Source organism: Dreissena polymorpha, chromosome 10 (assembly GCF_020536995.1).
Source record: "Dreissena polymorpha isolate Duluth1 chromosome 10, UMN_Dpol_1.0, whole genome shotgun sequence".
Classification (NCBI taxonomy): domain Eukaryota; kingdom Metazoa; phylum Mollusca; class Bivalvia; order Myida; family Dreissenidae; genus Dreissena; species Dreissena polymorpha.
Window position 1 is genome coordinate 51725017 of NC_068364.1, and position 27332 is coordinate 51752348.

The 27332-nt window shown below is 34.6% G+C and overlaps 2 long non-coding RNA genes across 2 annotated transcripts; both read left to right on the plus strand.

Moving 5' to 3' along the window:
• Positions 1 to 13225: 13225 nt before the first annotated feature.
• LOC127847025 (uncharacterized) lies at positions 13226 to 15208 on the plus strand. The gene is made up of 4 exons (XR_008033788.1): positions 13226 to 13370; positions 13838 to 13919; positions 14384 to 14506; positions 14892 to 15208. It is a non-coding gene; the product is annotated as an uncharacterized LOC127847025 (long non-coding RNA).
• A 1767-nt stretch (positions 15209 to 16975) lies between these two features.
• Positions 16976 to 23368, plus strand: LOC127847024 (uncharacterized). Its single transcript, XR_008033787.1, has 2 exons — positions 16976 to 21043; positions 21465 to 23368. It is a non-coding gene; the product is annotated as an uncharacterized LOC127847024 (long non-coding RNA).
• Positions 23369 to 27332: the final 3964 nt, after the last annotated feature.

The window sequence follows — 27332 nt, forward strand, 5'->3', positions numbered from 1 at the left end:
CACATAAAGCAAGTGAAGACGACACCTTACCGTATTGTCTCGATACCACATTTACACATAATGTAAGTAAAGACCACACTTTACCATATTGTCTCGATGCCATATTTACACATAATGCAAGTGAAGATCACACCTTACCTAATTGTCTCGATACAACATTTACATATAATGCAAGTGAAGACCACACCTTACCTTATTGTTTCGATACCACATTTACACAAAATGTAAGTGAAGACCACATTTTACCTTATTGTTTCGATACAACATTTACATATTGTGCAAGTGAATAACAAACTGTACCATATTGTCTCGATACCATATTTACACATAATGCAAGTGAATACCACACCTTACCGTATTGTTTCAATACCACATGTATACATAATGCAAGTGAAGACCACACCTTACCTTGTTGTTTCGATACCACATTTACATATAATGCAAGTGAAGACCACACCTTACCTTATTGTTTCGATACCACATTTACATATAATGCAAGTGAAGACCACACTGTACCATATTGTATCGATACCACATTTACACATAATGCAAGTGAAGACCACACCTTACCTTATTGTTTCGATACCACATTTACACATAATGCAAGTGAAGACCACACCTTGTCTTATTGTTTCGATACCACATTTACACATAATGCAAATGAAGACCACACCTTACCTTGTTGTTTCGATAACACATTTACACATAATGCAAGTGAAGACCACACCTTTCCCTGTTGTTTCTATACCACATTTACACATAATGCAAGTGAATACCACACTTTACCATATTGTCTCGATACCACATTTACACATAGTGCAAGTGAAGACCACACCTTATCTTATTGTTTCGATACCACATTTACACATAATGCAAGTGGAGACCACACCTACCTTATTGTTTCTATACCGCATTTACACATAAAGCAAGTAAAGACCACACCTTACCTTGTTGTTTTGATACCACATTTATACATAATGCAAGTGAAGACCACACCTTACCTTATTGTTTCGATACCTTATTTACACATAATGCAAGTGAAGACCACACCTTACCTTGTTGTTTTGATATAACATTAACACATAATGCAAGTGAATACCACACCTAACCTTGTTGTTTCGATACCACATTAACACATAATGCAAGTGAATACCACACTTTACCATATTGTTTCGATACCACATTAACACATAATGCAAGTGAAGGCCACACCTTACCTTATTGTTTCGATACCACATTTACACATAATGTAAGTAAAACCACACTTTACCATATTGTCTCGATGCCATATTTACACATAATGCAAGTGAAGATCACACCTTACCTAATTGTCTCGATACAACATTTACATATAATGCAAGTGAAGACCACACCTTACCTTATTGTTTCGATACCACATTTACACAAAATGCAAGTGAAGACCACATTTTACCTTATTGTTTCGATACCACATCTACACATAATGCAAGTAAAGACCACACCTTACCTTGTTGTTTCAATACCACATTTACACATAATGATAGTGAAGACCACGCCTTACCTAATTATCTTGACACAACATTTTCATATAATGCAAGTGACGACCACACCTTACCTTATTTTCTCGATACCACATTTACACATAATGCAAGTGAAGACCGCATCTGACGGTATTTTCTCGATACAACACTTACACTAGACTACACTATGCTTACCTGGACTAAACTACACAAAACTACACTAGACTAGACTTGACTTAACTGTTCTAGTCTATTATACACTGCACTACACTCTGCTACACTCTACTGGACTTGGCTGCACTGGACTGCAACGGATTGCACTGGGCTGCACTGGAAAGCACTGGACTGCACTGGACTGCAATGCACTAGATTATACCAGACTATGGAAGAATAAAATTTGACAAGAACAAGAACGTAAACCTGAACAGAATACACCAATCATCTACATCACAACTGTCAAAATCACACCACAACACTAGCCCCCACCACACCACTATACACCTTTATACATCACACCACTCTACACCACACCACTATACACCACACCACTTTACACCATACATGTCACCACCACACAACTCCACTTGCCACCAGAATACTCTACACTACACCACTCTACACCACACTACTCTAAACTGCACCACTATACACTGCAAAACTCTATACCACATCACTCCAAAACACACCACTCTACACCACACCACACAACTCAACGCTGCAGCACTCCACACCACACTACTCTACACAACACAATGTTACACCACATAGCCTGCATCACACCACTCTACACCACACTATTTTTCACCACACCACTCTACACCATATCACTCTACACCATACAACTCTACACCACAACACTACACTCTACACTTCACTACTCTACACCTCACCAATATGCAAAACACCAATTTAAACTACACCACTATACACCACACCACTCTTGACCACATCACATAACACAATTCACTTTTACACCAATCCACCACCATTATACACCACAGTACACTACACCATATCACTCTACATCATACAACTCTACACCACAACGCTCTACACCGCACGACTCTACACATCACCACACCACTCTACACCACACTACTCTACACCACACCACAACACTTAACTACAATACATTCTACACCAACCAATATACACCACATCACTCTACCTTGCTCCAATCTACACTACACCACTCCACTCTCCATCACATAACTCTACTCCGCACCACTCTACACTACACCACTCTACGCCCTCCACTCTTCACAACACCACTCTACACCCCCCACTCTTCACAACACTACTCTACCCAACACCATTCTAAACCACACCACTCTACACTACATCACTCTACACTACATCACTCTACACTACAACACTTTTCACAATACCAAGCTACACAACACCACTCTACACTATACCATTCTACAACACACCACTCTACACTAAACCTGTCCACACTACATCACTCTATACCGCACCACTCTACTCAACACTACTCGACACTACGCCAGTTTACACAACACCACTCTACACTGCACCACTCTAAACAACACCACTAAACACCTCACCATTTACACTGCACCACTATACACCATACCACTCTACACCACTCCATTCTACATCACACCACTCTACACCGCACCATTCTAGGAAACACTACTCTACACAACACCTCCCGACTCTACACAATACTACTCTACACTACATCACTCTACACAACACCAACCTACACCACACCACTCCACACCGAACCACTCTTTACCAAACATCTGTACACAACTCCACTCTCCACAACATTTCTCACCACCAGACCTCTCAACACCACACCACAGTACACCACACCATTGTACACCACACACCTATACGCCACATCACTCTTAACCACACCACTTTACACCAAACTACTCTACACCACATACACAACCCTCCTAACAATAAACCAATTTACATCTAACCACTAATATTATCACACAAACCAACAAACACAATTCTACATCACAACACACCACTCTGTGCCATTTCCATCACTGTTTACCCAAACAACGCTACATCCTGACACTCTCACACCACACTACTATACCTCAACACTAACTTGTCACACCACACGACCTACACCGACACTATCTATCTTACACACACACTACTCTACACCACCTACTCTACACCACACTACTCTACACACCATGACTCCTATACACCACCCTACTCTACCCCACACATTCTACTACACACCACACTTCTCTAACACCACACCACTCTACAGCCACGACTCTACACCAACACACTACGCGACAACACACTACTCTAACACTAACCTACTCTACCCCACTACTCTACTACCCACCCTTCTCTAAAGGACACTACTCTACAACCACACTACTCTACCCCACTACTCTCGACACCACACTACGCTACACACACTACTCTACACTACACTACGCTACACCATACTACTCTACAACACACGATTCTACACCACATTACTCTACAACATACTACTCTACACAACACTAATCTACAACACACTACTCTACAACACACTATACTACACCACACTACTCTACACCACACTACTCTACACCACACTACTCTACAACACACTACTCTACACCACACTACTCTACACCACACTATTCTACATCACACTACTCTACATCACACTACTCTACACTCACTAATCTACACCACACTATTCTACAACACTATTCTACACAACACTACTCTACAACATACTACTCGACACAACACTACTCTACAACACACTACTCTACAACATACTACTCTACAACATACTACTATACACAACACTACTCTACAACACACTACTCTACAACACACTATTCTACACCATACTACTCTTCACCACACTACACTGCAACACACTACTCTACATCACATTACTGTACACCACACTACTGTACACCACACTACTCTACAACACACTACTCTACACCACACTACTGTACACCACACTACTGTACACCACACTTTTCTACACCACACTACTCTACAACACACCTCTCTAAACACACTACTTTACAACACACTACTCTACACCACACTACTCTACACAACACTACTTTACAACACACTACTCTACAACACACTAATCTACACCACACTACTCTACACCACACTACTCTACAACACACTACTCTACATCACACTACTCTACACCACACTACTCTACACCACACTACTCTACATCACACTACTCTACACCACACTACTCTACAACACACTGCTCTACACCACACTACTCTACAACACACTTCTCTACAACACACTTCTTTACACCACACATCTCCACACCACACAACTCTACACCACTCTACTCTACACCACACTACTCTACACCACACTACTCTACAACACACTACTGTACACCAAACTACTCTACACCACACTACTCTACACCACACTACTCTACAACACACTACTCTACATCACACTACTCTACACCACGCTACTCTACACCACACTACTCTACACCACACTACTCTACAACACACTACTCTACAACACACTACTATACACCACACTACTCTACACCACTCTACTCTACACCACACTTCTCTACAACACACTACTCTACAACGCACTATTCTACAACACACTACTCTACACCACACTACTCTACAACACACTACTCTACATCCCACTTATCTACACCACACTACTATACAACACACTATTCTACAACACACTACTCTACATCACACTACTCTACACCACACTACTCTACACCATAATATTTTACATTTCACCATACTTAACAATATTTTACATTGCGATCGGCCATAAACGCAACAGTTTGCCACTTGTTATATCTCTGAGATACAGTCTTCGATTCTATGTGATGCGTGTTGTACGGTTCCAGAATATGACTAGAAATTTACTTCTGTTCAGTTACAATAGTAGTCTGTCCAGTTAAAGTATTTCGCATACGTCTGCGATTGGTCTTATTAGACTGATTTGAGTTTGAATAGAGTGAAGAAAACTGCTGAAACCATAGATGAAATATAAAGGCAGACACATCATTTTCACATTAAATAATATTGTCTTGTCAAATTATTTCTGTTACTGTCTTACTGAAAAATTCAAAACGGACAACATGCTATAGCAAAAGCATATCAGATTCGAATAATCAATTGATTTGACAAAAACAAAATTTGATAGAAACTACTCCAATAGTCTTAGTCTTTGTCGATACTATCCTCACCAATTAGTACATTTCTATACGAGGTTAAACATTATCCTAAATTAAACAATAAACAAAGTAAAAGGCATCCAAGGTATCGCATGGAGAGAATTTAAGACAATTAATTTTGTTTCCCGGAAGCATTTCGTTTGTATGTTATTTTAATTTGAAAAAAAAAGAAGAAACTATGTCTACAATGTTTATTTAATTAACATGCATTTAATTAGGGCTGCTTAGTTAAGCCCAATACACATGCCATTTGACTGTTCAAAGTCATTGTTCTATGTTTTACCATGCACTTGGACAAGACTTAAATATGGCTACACATACAAACGGTAATGCGTATCTGATTTACAACAAAAATATATAGTCGATATGGTAATTAAAGAACTATTCACATAACACCAATATACTTTATATTAACCATAATTCAACACTATCGCATGATCAACGTGTAGCATGTGTTACTTAGTCACAAAGTAAACGTCATTTCGCAAAACGATATGTTCCATAACAATTTCCAACCCGATCAATCTATTTCGAAGAGTTGTATAAGATCGATTTCAAATTAATCTAACAGCTTGCCCAAACAACACAAATGGAGTACATGTATATAAAATTGTACAACTCAAACTGAAACTTCATTTATAGCTAACTATAATCTGAAAAAATGCAAATGAGCCTCGCTCAGGTAAAATTTGGTTTAATGCATCTGCGTAAAATACTTTAAAGTGTCCGCACAGGCTTATCAGGGAAGACACTTTCTGCCTTACATTTGTAAATGAATTTTCGGCAAGCAGGGACTTCCTTTCAACGACAAATACAGACTACATCTGGGACGACACTTTTCGCAGATACATTATGTGCATTTTTACCACGGCAACGCTCAATTGAACACTGTGTTTATTGTTAAACCCAATAAATAAGCACATAACACAAAACATAAAAAATCACAAAGAACGGATCCTAAATACACTATATGTCAAATAAATTGATTGCTATGCAAACGCGGGTTTGATTTTTTTTTGTAGATAAAAGTCAGATGCTGTCATAAACTGTTGATTTAAAAGACAAACAATGAATTAGCTCATACTGTCTTTAAGCTTGGTGTTTTAATAAAAACAAATGCAACCCTTTTCCAAATAAATTCACCTGATTCAAGTTTGTAATGCGCAATATGACACAAAGTCCTGTGATAACCACGGTTATGATTTGATGCAGCAAGATGCAATGGGCAAAGGTACAATCTTCCTCGGGGTTTAAGAGCGTGTGTTCTCTTTTTATTTGATTATATTGTTCTGTAAACAAATCTATTGGACAACTGGACCATCTGAAAGTCATCCCTTTTACTCAATTCTTCACCAAGTCATTTTTTTTTTTGGCATTTTCTGATTTCCCTATTGCACAAACATTAATTTTGTAGCGACAAAGTTGTAGAGGCACATCTATATTGATTCCATTACATTTAAAATGACATATGTTGTGCCAATGATAAATACAAAAACCTATGCGTATCCTCATCAATATTCACCGAAGGTTGGCCTTAACAAATTATATTTTAACATAATGGCATGCCGATTGTCCACGTAAAATCGCGTGTTATCATAGCATGTTGCAAATATTATTGCTAATGGATATTTAATGGAAGAAGATTGAACTTTCCATCTATTTGAAATACCGGTAATTAGTGTTACATAATGTTGTTTTGATGGATTTGAAATGTGATATATCAAAATAGTCAGTGAGTCAACTGTGCCGTCTGGTACAATAGCAACATTTGTTACAAAGATCTAATTTTCTGATTATGATATTTCAGGAATACTCAAATGTAATTTCGATCATTAAGCCTGACGAACAACATATGTCGATACAATTAAAAGCCATATCATTAGTTAAATACGTTTATATAAATTATATGTTGAGAAACATCTGTAAGCTCTATTTAAACATGTTAGAACATGTATTCTTATGATGTCTCGTCTGTTTTTGCAAATGGTTCCGGTTCCTCAAAAACATGGGCGCAAGAGGGTCCGGTAAGTTTTCCTTTTATGGCTAAAGTGAAAACTTGCTAAATCTCTTAAAGTCCGAATGTTGGTCCAATCTTCATGAAACTTGGCCAGAACATGTTCTCTTATAATAGCTCATACGAATTAAAAAAATGGTTTTGGTTCGTCAAAAAACATGACCGCCAGAGGCGAAACAGTTTTCCTAATATGAATATGTAGAAATGGTATTAAAACTATAACTATAACTATAACTGACTATATGTCATATACAAATAAAGCTTCTTAACGCTCTAGAAGTCACATGTTTTGTCCACTCTTGATTAAACTTGGTCAGAACTTTTGCTCTAATGAGAGCTTGGGTTAAACAAAGGTTGTGGTTAACCGAAAAAACATTTGTCGCAAAAGATTCTCGGCAGAGTTTGAATGATTGGCACTTGAAATCAAAAACTAGGTTAATATGGCATATTAAAATAACGTATCTTAACATTCTAGAAGTCGCAATTATTTCACAAATCTTTCATATACTTGCTCAGTTCATTTGTTTTGATGATATCGCATCAAAGCTTGACAATTTCCCTGGACTTTTAAACAATATTTAAAATATATTGCTGCAAAGCGGTGGGATATTTTTCATTGATTGTCTATACAAAAGATGTCTTAATTCTCTAGCAGTCAAATGTAAGTCAATCTACATAAAACCTGGTCAGAGCATGTGACCGAGTGATATTTCGTCTGATATTCATACTGGATCATTTGAGGTAGATACCTAGGTCATTTACTGAACAGAAATAGCTTGTTAACACGTTCCACGTCATCAAATTATTTTTGCTTAGAATCATTAATATGTACTTTATGTATGCTTGAATATACTCAAACGTACCCGGGAATTTTAACGCTAAATCGGTCGTTGTCGGCTATTTTTTTTAAAAATAATTATGTTCACATTTATTGCAATTTTCTGTTAAATGGACTCTATATTATCGGAATTCTTACTAAAATTTCATGTTGATGCATTTTTTTTCAAAAGAGAAGTTTGTTTAAGATATACAATATCGTTTTACGGTAATTGGTTGCGCGTTTTACAACATCGGATTCTGGCGGGAATACAACTCGGGTACAGTCTGATATCGACCGGGTACGTTTAAGTATATTTACCGTACCCGGGGTACATGTTAGTATACTTAACGGTACCCGGGGTACATGAAATTAGTACCCGAGCCGACAATGACCAATCGAGCCTAACTGGCTTAGTCACTGGGAGGTCTCTGTATTGATCTCTTAAGTGGGAGCATTCTTTAGATAACGCATCGGAATTCTATGAAGGAATATCCTTTGATATTCCCTTTTTTCGTTGCAAAATAAAGAAAAACAGGTGTTTTTTTCTCACTTTTATTGCATACAAATTTAACCTTGAATCAAAATGCATGAATAGGAATTATCAAACTTCTATATTTCCTAAAAAAGTGCGTAAATTTACGAACATTTTTAATGCAAAAAGAACACATTTGACATCAACTAAGAAATTATTCGTAAATTTATGAACATTTTAAGGGAGAAAAATCAGAAGTTTTTTTCATTGCTTGTCACCATGTGGCATAAATTTATGAACTTCTTTTTTTTAAAGAAATATATGATTAACAAAACCATACTTCGTAAATTTACGCACTATTTAACATTTTCATTGGTAAATTCATAAATAAAACCATACTTCGTAAATTTACGCACTATTAAACATTTTCAGACATTATTGGTAAATTCATATTCTTAGCAATACCATACTTCGTAAATTTACGAACTAGTAAAACTTTTCAGAAATACTTCATCAATTCATAAATTCTCAACCAAATCTTACTCCGTAAATTTACGCACTATTAACAATTTTCCGAAATATGAGGTCAATTCATATTTTCTTAACAAAACCATACTTCGTAAATTTACGCACTATTATATATTTTCAGAAATACTTTGTAAATTCATAGATTCTTAACCAAAAAATACTTCGTAGATTTACCCACTATTAAAAAAAAAACAGTCATAGATTCTTAACAAAACCATACTTCGTAAATTTACGCACAATTAAAAACTTTCAGAAATACTTGGTAAATTCAAGATTCTGAACAAAAACATACTTCGTAAATTTACGCACTATTAAAAACTTTCAGAAATACTTGGTGAATTCATAGATTCATAACAACCCCTGCGAAGATTTGTTCTAGAAATTGGAACGGTTCTGGAACTGTTCTAGAACATCAAGAACAGTTCTAGAATGTTCCATAGTCGCGTTCTAGAACATAATTGTTCCAGAACTGTTTTCTAGAATAATTCCAGACATTTGTGGAACAAGGCTTAGTTCTGAAACTGTTCCAATAATATACAAGAACATTTTTAGAACATTTCTAGAACAAAATAAGTTCAAGAAATTTCTAAAAATGTTCTAAACTGTAGTTCTAGAACACATTTAGAACTCTTTAAGAACCAGTAAGTTCTACAAACATTCTAATGGGGAATAAGAACACATATAGAACAGGTCTAGAACCAAAGTCTACAATTGTCCTACAATTGTTCTACATATTTAAAATAAACTAGTTCAGACAATGATAATTTGACTTCTTTCAAATTATATTTCAAAACAATTTTCACATTGAAACTTTGCTTGTTGTGGTGTCTGCAAGATATTGCTGTCATATCATGAGATATATATATATCATACACAAACAGAGGACTAATGTTAAGGAGGAGTGTTTGTTGATAGGTCTGGGATACTTTGTCTTATTTCTAATCCTAAAACATTATGTGGGTACTCACTAGAAACAACGTTACGAGGCACTCCTATTGAGTACCCAAACATAAGCTTTTATGGAGAACTGGAGAAAATTATCCCTGAAATACCAAAAAGTACTTCTCCTTTAAGTCCTTACAAAATCTTCTGCTACACACATACATATACATGTATATAACTGACTATAATTTGTCATCACATTACACATTATTTAATTTTTTTTAACTGTATCTGTTCGGAATTCTGCATATAATCTTGTGTCAATTAAAACACTAGGACTTCACAGAGTTCCTCAACATTCACCATCACAAGAATCTCAGAGAACTAAACTGGAATTAGGTGAATAACTACAGGAGCTTCTGGTAACTGTAATGGGTGGATTTCGTCCATCTTTTTCATAACATTATTCAGATATTTGTGTAGTTTTTCTACTTTAAATCTGTCTTCAATAGTGCGTAGAACGTGGCGCTGGAAGTGTTTCATCATCAAAATACAGTTTCTTCACACGCTTCAGTGGACCTGGAAAAAAAGACATATGAATGTATATTTTGAAACAAATATAAACTCTTTAACTCATTAACAGGTTTATAATTACAGAAACTTAATTCACAAGCAAATGATTGTGGTTTACAAAAATCAACATGTTCAAAGAAAATTAAATTCTGTACAGTATCAGGTTGTTTTGCTCCCAAGTAGTGTCCTTTCCCCTAGTTGTTTTACCTCCCAAGTAGTTACCACGGCCATTCTACCTCATGTGTGAGCCACACTACCAAGTGTGAAACTACTTCTGGAAGGCAACATAATTCGGGCAAAATAACACTTGTTTTTTCTTTTTATGTAAACAAAGTGTTTTCTTCTGTAATGATGTTTTAGAAATATGCTTTTCTTAAAATTTCTGTAATTTACCTTATTCAGTCAGGCATTCCAGAATACATGGGTGTAAAGGTGACCAATGCCATTTTACTCTTGCATGTTATTAATGTTAATTTCACAAATTTTTAGATTATTTAATGTTTTGCCAAGTCTCGTTTTCTTGTAGTCATCAATAGATTAAAGTCTCATAATAAACTATTCCCGGGCCTCAAGAAGTTATTTTAGTGAGCATCACAGGTCTATAATCCCAGCCTGAAGTTGCGTGCAATGAGACTTTCAATGTAAACATTGAGCATTGTTAAATACTGAAATCACTTGCCTAGCTTGCAGTGTAATCTTCAAAAAAATAAGCATTGGTGTTTATGTGGTTTAAAAAAATAATAACCAGTTATAAAACAGAAAAAAAATGCGTCCATTTGCCTTATACTCGCCCTTCAGCAAATGGACCATTTATGAATTGTAATAACAGCTGTATTAAAAATAGTGTTCGGCCCACAATACACGTTGACTTACTTAACCCCTGTTTCGAAGTGTACAGTTAAGTCCGGTAATCTTGCGCGTCCGGTAATCATGCGCACTTCGCATTTGCGAATCTCGCAGACAACGAATGGTTTTCTTTAGTGATGAAAGATGGAATTTCACATTTTAAAGAATTAACGGATTTAAAAGTTACGTATTCCATGCAAAATTAAATTCGATCATTACATTTAAACACCGGTTGCGTCATCCCTATACATCTTAAACACTGGCCTTCTTACGAAAAATTCAAAATGAATCACAAATTCCCTGCAATCTTTAGCGTTTTCATACTTTAAATTAAGAATTCATAAATCCAACGTGTAATTAAGCATTCCATTGCACAATATCCGATCAATTATGGTATTTTTTGCCATGAAAATATATCGCATCAGACGACATAGTCATCATTTCCCGCCATTCTGTCAAACCAATTTGGTATGATCTCCGCATGCGCAATGGCCTAGTTTTGATATTTTCTGTACACTATGGAAGCATGATCGTGGTATCAAACCTGTTATGCATTTTTTTTCATGCATACCGGTACTTTTTTATTACATTGTTGTAATTGTCCACTATTAATAGTGATTATATTTTTTGATTTGTAGTGAACAAAAACTGCACTAGAAATCCACATTTAATTTCAATGGTTTTGCAAACTGAATTTTAAAATATTTTTCTGGAATGTTTTTTGTCAATAATTGGACACCATATGTCTACAATTTTGCCTAAACGAGGTCATTATACAAAGTGCGCAAGATTACCGGACACTGTGATAGTTTGAAAATGAAGTGAGTCATGTTTGTTTTGAAATCAAATCGGACAGTTCTTCACTGAATTAATCAGCTATTTTTGTGTTAATAAGCACATGAACTTATAATTTTCATAATAAATTTAGATATTATGTTGCCAATTTATAAAAGAACATGTTTTTAAACCAATTGACCCTTAACTGCGCAAGATTACCGGACAGCATCGTAAGAACTCTCTGTCTGGTTGATTATTCTTTATCACATATAAAGGAATGGTACTTACCTTTTTCCGATACATGAAGATGGTTATCCTTTCGATGTGTCATTTAACTTAACATGAAGATATGAATTTAGTACGGAGGGATTAATTTTAAGTTGGAAAATTAAATTCCAAAGCTTATTTCAGCATCGCATCATACGGGTCTCTGAAAATCTACCCAGCCTAACCCCATATGTAAGAGATAATTTCATTGGCCAAAATTAACAAAACAGAGCTGACTGGTTTTTTATTTTATTTACGAAGACTGTCAGCGGAGCAGCATTAACGAAAAACAGTCGGGTGCATATAAGCGCGCTTTTTTTAAATGGCAGAGGTTATTTTCTTGTTCAATCGCGTTATGAGCTTTATCGAACCACAAAATGTAGTCGCACCCAAAATAGATGTTGCTCACTACCAGGAGGGAGATCTCATCAAAGCCACTTACCAAAAACAAACATACGATGCGGTGATCAGTGAAATCCATCGTAAGTAAATTCGTTTGATAACCAAACTTTTTGGTACCAATCTAAAAGGTTCTTGAATGGTGTGAACACTTTTTTATGACTGAAAGCGTTAAGCCCGCCTCGTCACTAATGTTAATAATTTCCTGCCGGAGAATACCGCAAAATGATAATTCAGTTCGCTCAACGCGGACCTATTTGACGAGGCGGTGTCTCGGTTAACAATGTCCCCTAAAAAATGTCCATATTTCAATCGCCGTAGAGCAAGTATATTTCACTTACTGTTTATAACACTGTGTATTGATAAAAAACACAAATTATTGAAATAAATCAATATTAAAGTTAAGGGGTCTTCCTGATCATTGTTAAACAATTTGTTGTAAATAGTACAGGTTCGGGCAATCATATTTTCGGATAACGAAAAATAATCTTGTAAATAAATATATTATCATAATAATAATATTAAAATTTGTATATACTGTTGATTACAGATGACGAGGTTTCTCTTAAAGCAAGCAAAGCGACCGCCTAAGCATGCTTTCGAGGCAACTTAAGATAGGAAAAAAACTCAAGGTAGGTATTATTTTCAAGGCATGTTCACAGTTCAGTGACAGGCAGGCAGTCCAAAATTACAGGCTTTAATATTTATGAATGTGAGTTGGACACTTAAATGAGACTCAAGAAATTCAATTTGCCTCCATTGAATAAGTGTTATTTTAAGTATTTTTTTTATCAGTTGGTCAACACTGCCTATAGATATATGATTTTTTCCCTGTTATAAATGAAACATGAACACATTGTTCACAGTTATCCAATTTCACACTCACTCACTAGCCAGGGGTGAGTGAATTTATTTGAAAAAAAAAATCTGATTAACAAACGTTCGATAACATTAGCTAATTGTTTGTATGAGTAACTACTCAGACTAGCCAGAATTTCCAAATGTGAAATTTGATGGACTAAAACATTCAAGTATTCATGATCGCAAGACACAATGCTCAAGTTTGGTTTTCAACACATTTCATAAATGATTTTAGAGTTCAGTGATCAAACACCAACAGAGCCTTGTGATAAGTTGCCTGTAAAGAGGAGCATGATCCCATCAGATGCCTCCGAAGAGATTGACCTGACGATCAATGCTGCAAAGCAAAATCTCAGTTGTATGTTGGTTGTCTAATACTTTTTATTTTAATCCCTTAGAAATATATAAAATCCAGTATTTAATGCGTTCAAATCATAAAAACCTGCAACAGTGTCTTGAATATATTGCGTTCGTATTTAAGTTGGTGCTGAATGTCAAATTGTGTTATCCATCACCAGTTTACTTACAAGGTTTGCTGTATTGAAGCATTCTCAATTTGAAAATACTAATGTTGTGATCAAATGTGTAATAATTTGTTTGAATACTTGTCTGATAATAAGTACACTCAATATTGACTAAATAAAAAGACGTTATGTCTATATTTGTAATACTGTCCAGCTGGATCATTTAGACTTCTTGTTTAGTTTAAGATGTGACTACATTTGTTATCTAAATGATTTCAGAGCAAAGTGCTCAAACACCTACAGAGCCTCGTGACAAGTTGCTTGTACACAGAAGAGCCTGATCCCATCAGATGCCTCCGAAGAAATTGAAAAGAACTGTTTACGGACATTTTCAGAACTGTTTTAGAACATTTGTTCCAGACTTATTTGAAGCAACCCTTCGAAACTGTTCTAAACATTTCTAGAATTGTACTGGAACACACCGGCTAGAACTGTTCTGTAATCATACTGAAAATGTTCTAGAATTATTCTGGAACAGTTGTTGAACGTTAAATGAGAAAAAAATTCTAGAACAATTCTATAACAGTTCTGGAAATTTATTCAAGAAAAATTCTCGAATAGTTCTAGAACGATAGTTCAAGAATTGTTCTAGAACAGTTGTTGAACGTTAAATGAGAAAAATTTCTAGAACAATTCTATAACAGTTCTGGAAATTTATTCAAGAAAAATTCTGGAATAGTTCTAGAACGATTGTTCAAGAATTGTTCTAGAACAAACCTTCAGAACTGTTTCAGAACAAATTGTTCTAGAAATTATTCTCATTTAACGTTCAACAACTGTTCTAAATCGTTCTAGGGCATTTTAAGGATGATTCCAGAACACTTCTAGTCATTAGTTGCAGTACAATTCTAGAAATGTTATAGAACAGTTCTAAAAATCTTCGCAGGGGAAAACATACTTCGTAAATTTACGCACTATTCAAAACTTTCAGAAATACTTGGTGAATTCATAGATTCTTAACAAAACATACTTCGTAAATTTACGCACTATTTAACCTTTTCAGAAATACTTGGTAAATTCATATTCTTCTACATAAAACCATACTTCGTAAATTTACGCACTATTAAAAACTTTCAGAAATACTTGGTAAATTCAAGATTCTGAACAAAAACATACTTCGTAAATTTACGCACTATTAAAAACTTTCAGAAATACTTGGTGAATTCATAGATTCTGAACAAAAACATACTTCGTAAATTTACGCACTATTAAACAAATTCAGTATTTGGTGAATTCATAGATTCTTAACAAAAACATACTTCGTAAATTTACGCACTATTTAACCTTTTCAGAAATACTTGGTAAATTCATATTCTTCTACATAAAACCATACTTCGTAAATTTACGCACTATTAAACTTTTCAGACATAATTGGTAAATTCATATTCTTAATAATACCATACTTCGTAAATTTACGAACTAGTAAAACTTTTCAGAAATACTTTGTCAATTCATATATCCTTAACAAAACCATACTTCTTAAATTTACGCACTACTATTTTTTTTCAGAATTACTTCATCCATTCATATATTCTCAGGAAAACCTTACTTCGTAAATTTACGCACTATTTACAATTTTCAGAAATACCAGGTCAATTCATATATTCTTAACAAAACCTTACTTCGTAAATTTACGCACTATTATATTTTTTCAGAAATACCCCGTACTTTGTCAATTCATTTATTCTCAACAAAATCATATTTCGTAAATTTATGCTGCATTAAAAATTTCTTAGAAATACAAAGTCATGTACTTGGTCAGTTCATATATTCTTAACATACGTCGAACATTTACACACTATTATATATTTTCAGAAATACACGGTACTTGGCAAATTCATAGCAAAACCAGACTTCCTAAATTTACAGATTATTGAACAATTTCAGAAATACTTGGTGAATTCATAGATTCTTAACATAACCATACTTCGTAAATTTACGCACTATACATTTTTTTCAGAAATACTTGATAAATTCATAGATGTCATCATTGTTGGTATTTATACGAACATTTTCAGGGAAAAGGTCTTTTTTTTTGCATTAACAATCAACATTTTTGATTGTTAAGTATTAATACGAACTATTATTAACTGTCATCTTTGTTGGTATTAAAACGAACATTTTCACAAACAAAGTCATTTTTTGCATTAAAAATCAACATTTTTGATACTCGTATTAATACAGCTATTATAAATTGTCATCATTTTACATATTCATACAAACATTTCCAGGGATAAAAAGTCAGTTTTGTCACTAAATATAGTCAGTCGCGAGAGAGCCAAGTCTTTTTTAAGGAGAAATTTGCATGAAATTATTCTCGGTTTGATAAATACGGTATAGTATGGTTTATTACGTGTTATTTAGAAGAGAGATTATGGTAATGGTTTAGCGCGAATAATGCACGGGTTTTGTGTGCATGTTTTAGCGCGAAAGCGCACGAGTTTTTCGTTTTGGGGTATATATGATTTGCACATCTATTGAGTCGCCATTCGAGGGTGTATTTGACAGGCAAACGTTATGGAACAAGAAAATGAAAGGGTGATAAAGTAGTTTAGGCGTTCATTTGCGAAATACATAGTATTCGGAAGGAGATTTTCGATGAGAGGACTGACTCTCTGCTAGAAGCGGAATGGTGAGCTGGAACTTCAAACAAAGGTCAGACTTGTTGGTTCTGTTTATTGTAATAACACTGGCAACAACATTCCGATGGAAATTAACACAGGTTGTGTTCTTTGTTAACTTTAATGATAAGTATATTCAATAACATGCTCCATATCTTTATTTGTGCTGTTGTTTTTGTTTAGTTCCAACTATTCAGATACATCAATTGATTTGATTATTGGGTAAAAATGAAACTATTTAAGTTCAAAAAGAGGTTGCAAATGTAATGGTCTGGTAGGATTATATATAGGTAAGGCCACATAGTGTGTCACTCCAGGTTGTTTTGATAGCAGAGTTAGATCACTCTCCCTCATGTTTTTACGAACAACTTGCTTTATTTTTATTGTTTTTAAGATATAACTCCTTATATGGTAATACATGTGTTACAAGTTTGTGTATTAGTTCCAAACGCATAATTCAACAAACGATTAATATCGATTAACTGCCGTTTTCCTTATAATTCAGCACGATGGTTGTGTGCGATATATGACGTGGTATGATAATGAGCGGATGAAAATGTATGCGAACATATCTTTAAACTATTCAGGTATTCCAATTGTGAATTAAGAATGTAACATCAAAAATCGATACATTACGGAAATATATATTCTATTCATCTATGAAACAGCTATAGAGACTTGTCTTGTAAACTTTTTTCGAAACATGTTTGTGTTTTGCATATATTACATCTCGTTCGCTGGATATTGAATAAACAGTTTATATGTTATTGATGTATACAATTAAATTTTTTCTCTAAATTGAATTAAAACATTAAGAGTTATTATATTTTTCATAATAATTTAAGACGTTAAGTTAAGTTTTCCCTGCAAGGTTGGTGTCAATAATGGTGCATGCATATGTGCTAATTAATTAACGATATTTTGGATAAACTGTGGTATAAATTTGGTTTGAAAAGAGCGTTGACAATAAGACTGTTGTTTTAAACTTAGATGAAAGGCATTTATCGGTTTTGTTAAATTTAGTTTCGTCATAGTTAAATGCATTTTTAAAGATTAGGTACTGTAATGATAACAAAAGTAGACCGTATTTATTTGCAATATAAGTCATTTTGTTTTCGTGATAGTTTTTGTTCTTGTTTGGTGGCCTGTTGGCTTGGTGTGTAAAGACATTTTGCTTTAATGGTGTTTGGCCGTTTTTTGAATGCCAGTTAACATGTGTAATTTGCTTATCGTTTTGGTAAAAGCCAGCTGACCAGATGTGGATAAACCCAGTTAGCGCGTGTAGTTTGTTAACCAAACTTGTTAAAACGTGCGTTTACATTTACATTTTTGTTTTTATTTAATGTTAAGATTGTACTGTTCGAAGGATATTATATATATTGGAGAACATTAAATGTATGTTATTAAGGGCCAGATTGGCTTATGTAAATTAACCGGTTGGCTCGGGTTGTCCGTTGACAGTTTGTTGAAAGCAGATTTTTTCAGATGCGTATAAGCCAGTTTGCTTGCGTGTAAGTTCACTAAAATGTCTCAAAACACATGTTGAAATTGCATTTACACATGTTTGCGAAGTTTATTTTTTCAGAAGCTGGACAGTTCGAAGAATAAATAATGAATAGTGTAACATTATAGTAAGAGGGCAGCTCGAAAGGTATAATTTGTTTTGTTTTTTGTGTAATTATGTGTTAGAAAATAACTTGTTATGATTAATAATGATGATTTTATTGAGGATGATGTTATAAATGTTGATGATGATGCTAACGTTATTGATGAGGAGGAGGAATAGTTGACAGTATTTTGTGAATGGATAATACTACATTAACGAATTTTGAGTGAATGAAATTATTTTAGGTTTGATAAATACCGAATGATGTTGGTCTATACATATTATTTAGAAGAAAAAGAGAGTATGGTTATGGTTTAGCACGTAAAAATGAATGAGTTTCTGGGTTTTGCGTTTAATTGAACAAAAACAAGTAACGGCTCAGCAACAGGGATTATTCTCAGATGGTACATGTATTCCTTTTAGAGTCACAGAAATTCAACTTTGCATCAATACCGGTTTTCTTTGAGATTTGTTTGATGGGTTAAAATTCCAAAAATTGACGGAGTTTTGCAGCCGACCAAGTACCTATAGCTTTGTATTTGAGTGTGTTAAGCATTTTGTTGTTTTCAAATTAGTAAATCAAAATTAATACGGTGTTCTAGTATATCAATTGAGCTTATGCTATTGCCATGGAAATTTGAGCCATGGTTCGATCAGTAGCTTAAATTATGTCTGTGTTGGTGAATTGAACCTAAAAACAAATGTCAAGTCGGTAGTTTTAATTTTAAGAGCAGAACATACGTATTGATTGTGAGAACATTAGTAAAATGTGTTTGGTATTTGTGCATGTCTCTTGTGGTCATTGGACCAAATCGTTTTAAGGCCTATTGGCCTGATTTTGAAAGCCAGTTGGCTTGTATTGTCAGTTGACCGTTTTTAAAGCCAGTCTATATGATGTGTGAAAGCCTGTTGGCTTGTGTTGTCAGGTTACCGAACTTTCTTAGAACGAAAGTCTCATAGAATTAACAATATTTGCAAGTTTATTGTTTGCAATGCAGTAACTAGACAGTTCGAATATTATATTAAGTATTGAAGAACATAAAGGTATGGTTTATGTAGTATGTTATTATTATTACTAGGATTATTATGATGTATTTTATTTGGGTGCATTCGGAGAATTGCAAAGCCGGTAGTTAAAAAAGAGCCTATTACATCAGATATATTAAAGAAATTTTATCACACTTTTGTTTCTGAGAGCGATTGTTCTTTGGGGTATCTTATGCTGGTTTTTTAGGATAATTGAAATTTTGTCTGTTAAAAGATCAGATGTTGTATTTTTAGATACGCATTGTGATATTAAAGTTGAAAAGTCAAAAACGGACATTTTAAGAGAAGGTAATACTATTCTGATTGCAAAAACTAATACAGACACATGTCCTGTGAAATTGTTTGAAAAGTATTTGTGTGTTGCAGATATTGCATGTTCATCTACTGATTATGTGTTTAGACCCGTTATTTGTGTAATGTTAAACACTGTTTCAAATTGATTTCTAATAATAAGCATATAAGTTATTCTATTATAAATGATAGTTTTAAGAAAAAGTTAAGTCTATTTGGTTATGTTTCTTCTAAATATGGACTTCATTCTTTTCGTGCTGGTGGAGCATATATAAGTGCCAATAATAAGACTGTGGATAGACTTTGGCAAAGACATGGTAGATGAAAAAGTGTTTCCACTAAGGACGGATATGTTAAAGATTATTTGAAAGACAGATTATCGGTGTCGCTAAATTTAGATTTGTGAAAAGTCATTATTAATGTATGTGTGACTTGAAATGTATGATGTGTTGTTCGTAGCACATTTAAAGACACTATAATATATTATTATTATATAAATGGTTTGGAAATGCTTTTGAGTATTATTAAGTTCTGTGTTTGTGTTGTGTGTATGTTCCTTGTGGTCATTGGACCAATTTGTTTACGGCCATTTGGCCTCATTTGGTAAGCCAGTTGGCTTGTATGGTCAGTTGACCGTTTTTAAAAGCAAGTTGATCTGATGTGTGAAAGCCGGTTGGCTTTTGTGAGTTGACCTTATTATCTTAAAAAGCATGTTCACATGGAATTAACAATCTTTGCAAGTTTATTTTTTGCAGTGCAGTAACTGGACAGTACGAATGGTATATTAAGTATTGGAGAACATAAAGGTATGGTTTATGTAGTATGTTATTATTATTATAAGGATTATGATTATGATATTTTTTATTTCCGTTTTAATGTTTTTCATTAATTTTGTAAATATTGTTTTATTATATCTGTTTAATTTTCTTGTGCATTATTTGATTGGTCATTTGACCGTTTGTGAAGGCCAGACTGTGCCTGATGTTGATTAGCCGTTTGGCTTGTGTGGTCATTTGACCGTTTGTGAAGGCCAGAGTGTGCCTGATGTTGATTAGCCAGTTGGCTTGTGTGGTCATTTGACCGTTTGTAAAGGCCAGAGTGTGCCTGATGTTGATAAGCCAGTTGGCTTGTGTGGTCAGTTGACCGTTGTTGAAGGCCATAGTGTGCCTTTTTTGATTGAATTATTGTAAATTGCTTTAACAAATGTTTGTAATTGTATCTTTTCAGTTAAAACACAGTTCGAGAGGTATATAACGTGGTGGAGAATATTTGGGTATTCATTTTATGTTTCATATTATTTGTATTCTCTCTTTGTTTTATTCGAAAGTCCTGTCAAATACAAGCACTCACTCCTATTTTGTCTTTGGTTTATTATTTGTATGATAATGACAATGATGATGATATGGGTTATAAAGATGATGAGATTTTAATAGTATTTTGAGAATAGAGAATAATAAATTTACTCATAACTATGAGTAAATGAAATTATTCTCGGTTTGATAAATACGGTATAGTATGGTTTATTACGTGTTATTTAGAAGAGAGATTATGGTAATGGTTTAGCGCGAATAATGCACGGGTTTTGTGTGCATGTTTTAGCGCGAAAGCGCACGAGTTTTTCGTTTTGGGGTATATATGATTTGCACATCTATTGAGTCGCCATTCGAGGGTGTATTTGACAGGCAAACGTTATGGAACAAGAAAATGAAAGGGTGATAACCCCGCCCGCCCGCCCTTAATGAGCAAATGTATGGTTAAATAATTGATTACATTGCTTTTATGTTTATAATTTTGCAATTATAAAGTCTATATTTAGTATATTTTCAGTTCAGTTTTTAGTCCATGTGAGATGGGATCTTAGCACAAACCGATTCCTTTACTGGGAAAGACGATGGGTGTATTTTCATTTAAGTCTGAAGCAGCTGAGTTTTCTTGATTATTTTGACTCATTTTTTAGTTAATATTGTGTTTGAATGAGGTTTTTTAAGTTATGGGTGTCATGTTTTTCGAGACTCTCACTTCCTGGAGATAGTACCTCCAGCATATTTATTGAAATATTAGAATGTTTAAATTTCAGTGTTATTTTTTATTTTCTTTCGTAATGAACGTTTAATTATAAAGACATTCTTATTGTACGATTACTTCATATTTTCATTTTGGTGTGACTGGTTAGATGTTGAAGTCGGTTTAATATAGCTGTTCGTCATATGCATTTATATATATCTCGGAATACTTATGATTTATCAACATTCTTTTTAGGTGCATTATGGTTTTTATGGTTTGAGTGATTTGTTTGTTTTTATGTTGATGTCCGGGGTGTGTGCGGGATGCTTTTGATGTTTGTTTGCTATGTTAATATGCGCAATGAAATTGATAATGTTTTAAATACATTTTATACTAAATAATACTTAATGTTTACAGTATAATAATAGCTGCTTATTTGTAGATTTCTCTAAAATTAGAGGTTTCGGGAGGTGATGAAGGCACCTAGACACCGGTCTTGAGCCATGGGTCCTCATACGTCCCCCTGCCATTAAAAGAAAAAATAAGAAAACAAAAATGGCAGTAGGGTTGCGTATCCCGCTCGCGGTTTTACCTGAATCGTTTATTACTACTGATTATTGTATGGGGTGTACGTGAAGTCATGTACACTTCTCTTGATTGGTGGTGATGAATGAATCTTGCAGATATTAGCAGCTTCTTTGAACAAATTAATGTTTCACAATTGTTAATTGATAATATTTAAGTTAGCGTGATTGATGGGCATTGGGGGCGTCCTGTGTGCACTTTGGGCATCGGCCGGGATCAGTTTATTCAAACAGTAACTCTTTATTTGAGATATATACATGACGTCTTATTGTTATGAAAAAATTTGCATTTTTTCACATGACACACATGTGCATGTGAAGAATTCATAACCACATGCCCTACAGCATTTAAATAGTATCGTTTCAGTTCTTTATACACATGAACAAAGATGTTTCACCGTTTCCAGTCGTCTCGAGGCTCATCAATTGAGCGGTGCCGTTGAGGTCTATATCCATTGAACATACAACCCATACGGGCGTCAGAATAATTGTTTTTTGCATTTATATGTTGAAAGTCCTGTCAAATACAAGCACTCACTCCTATTTTGTCTTTGGTTTATTATTTGTATGATAATGACAATGATGATGATATGGGTTATAAAGATGATGAGATTTTAATAGTATTTTGAGAATAGAGAATAATAAATTTACTCATAACTATGAGTAAACAGATTTTCTTCCATATTAGTGTCAGATACTGTTGGATTGTTTGCGGATTTCTTGAACTAGATTGTCAGGGTTTACAACAGGCAAAGTTTGCAATTTGAATTTAATGTCTGGTGCAACATGACTTTCTGACCCATCAGAGCCTTCGACATCATGCTCTTGTAGTACCTTTACTTCTGCAGCATCGGCTTCAAAAGCTTTTTGCTGAGAAAGAACTTGAAGATTCGCTTCTGATTCTGCATTTTGTTTCAAAAGAGCTGCTTCTTGTTGAGTATATTTCAGTTTTATCTTGGAAGATTCGGCTTCTGCTTGTTTCAATGCGATGAGTTCACTCCTACGGCTAGAGGATCTCGAACTGTGTGTCTTCACACCACCATGGACAGAGTTTGGCTTCATGCTGGATATGACTTTTTTTAATATTGATTGTTTATTTTGGTAAATCTTTTCCAGCGCATGTAACTTTGCTTTTTCCTGTAGCGACACGTCTGTAGCGAGAGCCGATAATTCTTTAAGACTTGCTTCACATTTCACATTTTTTAAGTACACTTCAAATTCGTCTTTAACTTTTACGTAACTTTCATAGGTAATTGCTGTTCAATCAGGTTAATTTCACCAACATTACTCTCATAAGTTAAACTACTTACTATGAACAAACTTTCAGTCACTTTGCGCCATGAAGCAGAACAGTGCTTCCTAAAGTCATCAATTCTCTCTTCATATAGAGCCCTTCCTTTTGCAGAAAACGGACGTACATGCTGACATACAATAAACTTTCTTAAGCCGGTTGAAATACAGATGAGACTTTAGTGCGACCAATTTTGAACATGGATTTAGTTCGATGTCCAGTACCAGTCATCACCATCTGCTACTAGCTAAGTGTAGGTCAATTTACTTTTCTGTTCTGGAAACAGATAGCGGACCGATCGTGTCGAAAAAGAATACTGTATGTGGTGGTATTCAGTATTTATTCTTAGATTCAACTCGACGTATGTGGTAAATTGCTGCAATAAAACAAAATAAAAGATGTTCAGTTCTGCAGTAAAGAACAATGAAAATGATGTATTGTAATAAAAAAATACTTTAAATGACTGAAAAAAGGTAAAAAGTTTAGCCTATACCTAAGTTATAAACAATGACATAGTTACGAAAGAAAAGCTTTGGAAATTACCCTAACATATAGGACATATAGCCTCAACTGGGTCGAAAGGGTAGGTACGACGTAATTTGGGTACGAATAGCATTTACTGAAAAAACCTGAATGAATGAATATACCTCATAAATAATTACTGCCTTAACAAAATACAAGTTATATAGCATTGATAGCATGTGGAAACTTACACCATGCGGGGCTATTAACCGGTATAAACGTCTTAAGAAAATGCCGAAATAGCAATATCGGCAAAAGCCTCGCTTTAAAATTCGTAGGTGAACAAACACTGATATATCCAAGGGAAGTAAGCAGCGCAATATTATACGGTTACATATGATCGATATAGCCAGCACACAGGTTTTGTTAAAAATGGATACAAATTGCTAGAATAATTAGTTTGTTTCTCATTGATTGTGTTTTGTTGTTTGACAATACATGTTTAAAAGGATAAAAAACAAAACAAAGAAATGACATAGAAAAACAAATTTTGCTTTCGTGTTCGCTGGGTCGTCTGCACTGAGGAAGGTATAGCGTCCATGACCTTAATTTATGGAAGACAAAATTGTAAATATCTTTGATCCTCATCAGTTTTTTTGCCAAAAATTATATACATGTACTTAAATTAGTATTGAATTCAGTATTTATGAAGATGGCTGGTCTTCTGATAAACAAGAATTGTAATCAGGCCTTCTTGTATAAATTATTCATGTTAAAATTGCCAGAAACCAGCTTTTTATGGCTTTGTACTTTTAAATAAAATCTACCAATTAATCGCTATTTACAAATAATGTTTGAAATTAGCAGGAAATGATTTTCAGTGCGCAAATATTATGATTATGCATTAAATAAGTGCAAGACATATATTGAAGTATAAAGAATAGGCAATAAATATATATTGCTCCATTTTTTTTTATCTATAATGAATAGGCAATAAATAGTGCTCGATTTATTTCTATTAAAACAGGGGCGTAGATAATGGGGGGGGCAGGGGGGCGGCCGCCCCCCCCCCCCAATATTTCGGCTAGTCATCGTTATAATAATAATCGTAAAATCCCCCAAAAAATCGCCCCCCCCCCCAAAAAAAAAAAGTATTTTTGTAATCACGCGCCGTCAGTGCAGAAGCCATGTGTCCCCTCTCCGTCTGCTCTGAGGTTGCCAATAGTGATGTGTCATTATCCCTTGTTAGGTGTCATAAACTAGGGGCCTGGGTAAATGTCATTGCGTTAATTGTTTTATTGTTCTTTTCCGTGATTGCACTGTCGGTGTTTTGATTAGAGACAGGCGATTCTTTTAATTTTAATTGATCGCTTTAATTCAAAGGTAACTGCCACTTAAAACAATTTTGAGTAAATATACGCGTGAAAAACGGTAATTAGTTTGAAAATATGTTTGTTCTCTTAGTAAATCAGTTATTATTTGATTAGACATCATTGAAACAATATCATATATGTAATTGTTTAATGTTCAAAATGAGTATTCCTAATCAGCCTCGAAATTTTGCGTTTCCTAAGCGTACAATCGGGAAGAAAAAGCCAGAACAGCGTTCATTCCAATCTTGTTGGTTTGATTCCTTCACATGGCTCCACTACGATGAGGTATGTATATAAGTATTAAATTTTAATTTGCGATCGTTCTTATCTTTTATGAACCTAACATTGATCTAAATACAAACGAAATTTAGAAAAAAAGACACAACATACAAAAAATACTCGTATTGTAAAAAAAATGTTGCTTAATAATGTTTCTTATTATTATCATTAATATTTAACACAAAATTTATTACAATGTTATTCTTTTCAGAGCCGGGACCTTGCGTTCTGCCATCTCTGCATGGCGGCCAAGAAGTTGGGCAAGATCGGCAACACGAAGGTGGACGGCAGCTTCATCAGTGACGGCTTCTTCAACTGGAAAGCGGGTACCGAGAAGTTCCGGAAGCACGACGAAAGCGAGTGCCACAAGGAGGTGGTCGAGCGACTGGTGACGCTTCCCGCCTCGACGCGTGACGTGGGAGAGATGCTGTCCGCGGGGCACGCTAAGGAGAAGGCCGACAAACGGAAGCAGCTGCTGCAAATCCTACGCAGCATACGGTTCCTCGCATGCTCGAAATGTGGATACATTATTTACTAATCATGTCATATTGTATTGGTTGTTGTGTATTTTCATGTGGACGAATGTCAAACAAACAGAAACTGGACCGCCCCCCCCAATGTTGGGAGGTTATCTACGCCCCTGACTTATAATGAATTGGCAATAAATAATGCTCTATTTTTTTATCTATAATGAATTGGCAATAAAAAGTGCTTGTCCTTTTATATATAGTGAATTGGCAATAAATCGTACTAAACATTTTTCTGTTACAATGGATGAGCAATAAAGAGTACTCAATGTATTTTCTTTCTCAAATAAAGTGTACAGAAATCGGGACTAAATAATGAGTTGACAACATATAGGGTTAGGGCTTTCACTGAAGAAACCAATTTATTGCTTATTCGTTAAATGAATTGGTAAAAAATGCTAATGAATTGGATTTCTCTGATTTATTACCAATTTATTGACAATTTTGGTACAATTTGCTTAAGATTTTTTTTGTTTGGGATAGTGTTTATTTCTCTCAAGTTACAATTCTCAACTCGTTTTTTTTTTTTTTGAGTACAATTGCAAAAACACAACAACTCAGCTTTGTTCAAATAA